Source organism: Amblyraja radiata, chromosome 30, assembly GCF_010909765.2.
Source record: "Amblyraja radiata isolate CabotCenter1 chromosome 30, sAmbRad1.1.pri, whole genome shotgun sequence".
Lineage (NCBI taxonomy): Eukaryota > Metazoa > Chordata > Chondrichthyes > Rajiformes > Rajidae > Amblyraja > Amblyraja radiata.
The window spans coordinates 11,933,268-11,935,823 of record NC_045985.1 but is presented as its reverse complement, the minus strand read 5'-3'; positions in this window follow the sequence as shown (position 1 = coordinate 11,935,823).

Here is a 2,556-nt window from a genome sequence, read left to right as displayed (position 1 = left end):
TTTTATCATTCACTAGCATAATGTTCAACTAATCACATCAACAACAGTTTTCAATAGATGTCCATGCAGACAAAACATGCAATATCCTTGTGCATAGGTTTCGACATGACCTCATTGGAGGTAAAAAAAAAAGCAGACCGTAATGGAAAGAATGAAACCTACGTGGCCTAACAGTAGTGAAAAACATTGATAGGTAGATGTGTTGGAGAGAAGGAAAATCAATGCATACCTCTTAAAGGCAGAATTCTATGGTTATCTATAGATAACGATTTCTCAAAATCATCTTAATCATTCATAACTTTAGTTTTATCATGTGTGGTATCATCTTCATTAACTTTCCGGTGTCATTGATTGTGCACCAGGAACCATGTTTATTCCTGATAACACAGAGGGAACTCTCATGCCAACATGTATTACTTGAGGAAACCAATTCAATAGAAGCCTTATAATGAGCAGGAATATTAGCAGTGAATTATATACAATATTTATCATAGGGAATTCAAATAGCTCTGAATTTGCACATTGTAAAAGTTCTATGAGAACCAAATTCCAATGACAATTCTGAACATTTTACAAATAGTTGGTTATTTATACAGTATATCGATTTGGTGCCAAATCATTTTGCAAAGCCATGCTAATAATTGAAATTTAATCTTTCGCCAGAGGAAAAATTGCGCGAAAAGGAGTCAGGTAATGTACAGTTAAATTATATTCTCAGTGGTAGTTTATGCATTGAAAAGAGCACTAAAATTATTTTTCAGGTGAGAATTATGTCCTGGCTTCTACACTCAATGATCTGCAAATAACATCGAAGATTTTTTGTTACTGTAAATCTAAGCAGCGCTGCATTCGTCACGATGGACGTAGGGACTGTTTGTAGGGAGAGCATAATGTATCTTTTTATTCCATCAATGTACTGAGAGATAAGCATTAAAACAAAGATGCATGGGTTCTAATAGAGTTCATAATAAATTCATGAATATCAAACAAAACAATTGATTGAAAACAGTTGGGATTCCTGCGGAAATATGAGAAATAGAAAAAAAAAATGCTTTTCAATATGCGAAAACTATTTGAAATCCCAAATCTTGTACTTGCAAAATGGCATGCGCAGTGGGGAGCGCTCAGTCCGTTACAGCCAAGGCATCTTGCCTTTCAAATCAAACTGCGTATGATTTCATACAGCACAGAAACGGCCCCTGCGACCAAACTAGTCTATGCAGACCTGGATCCCACATCCAAGCTAAAGAAAAAATAAACAAACTGCACAGCATAGTGTTACAGTTGCAGAGAACCTGCAAATGTCTACATGCAAGGGCCACAATGAGGTACAATGGAAGATCAGGACCAAGCCTAAAATATCCTTGGCCTTCAAGAGTCGGCTAACAGCAGGGATTATTCCCTAATCTGTTGGTACGTGCTTTTAAGCTTTGGTACCTTATGCCCGAGAGAAGGGAGATTACAGATGGTCGGGTGGCATGTCTTAATACATACATGAAGACTTGGAATTAATGCAGATTTCCCTAAATAATAACATTGATGAGGGAGCCTTGTTCTGTGAATAGACTGTATAGTTGGAACTCAATGCAACAAACATAGTGTACCAGATTGGCAAAGCTATTTGAAATTCTCAAAGGCTGGGGGGGGGGGGGTAGAGAGAGGATATCCTTTATTTTGGCTGAGGGTTGAAGAGCGATTGCCAAAGGTGATACCCCCCAAATTGACTAATTTATTGACTTTGGAATTCACTTTTATGTGCGAATTCAAATGCAGCGCTCAAAAAGCTGGATAGTTATCTCTTAGTACATAGTTTTCAGGATAATGAAGTGGCTGAATGGGTCTAACTGTATTTTACATATGTAGAGCCAGTACAAACTCAACAATCCAAATAGCCTCCAATAGCCCTGTGGTCCTCTTCATTCAGCTTAAAAATAAAAATCAGATCAACTATTACAAGTTTTACATTTGCATTAGACACAGAACAAAAACATGTCACAAATTATTTGAAAAATCTATTTCATTCATCTCTGCCATATTTATCTTTAGAGCTAAATTATCTTCGTGCCATTTGCAGTAAGTAACTTCTTATTTTCTGATTACATGTTTACATATCGAAGACTAACGTTGCAATGTTATCATCCACATCTAATTTTAGTAAAACATTAGATATTTACACGCTGCGTGCTTTTATTACTTTTCGGTTGAAATGCAAGACCGACCTCGAAGTCCCGCATATGTAGAATTGTAATGCATCCCAGCGGAGCCTAATGTAGCGTTTATCAGAATAACTCCAACATCAAACGAAGGTTTGTAGAACAGAAATTTGCTTTGGCTGATATGAGGTTTATAATAATTTGATCGGCCATCCAATAAAAGGAGGGGTGGTCTCAAAATCTGAGATTCAACTGAAAGTATAAATGTGATGAAGACGGTTTGAAGGGTGTGCGAATAGTGAATACGATTTGGAAAATCTGCATGGAAAATTATTATTCCAACTGGTTGTGTTACATGCAAGTAAAAGCAGAGATATGCCAAGGATGGTCAGCAAATCAGACA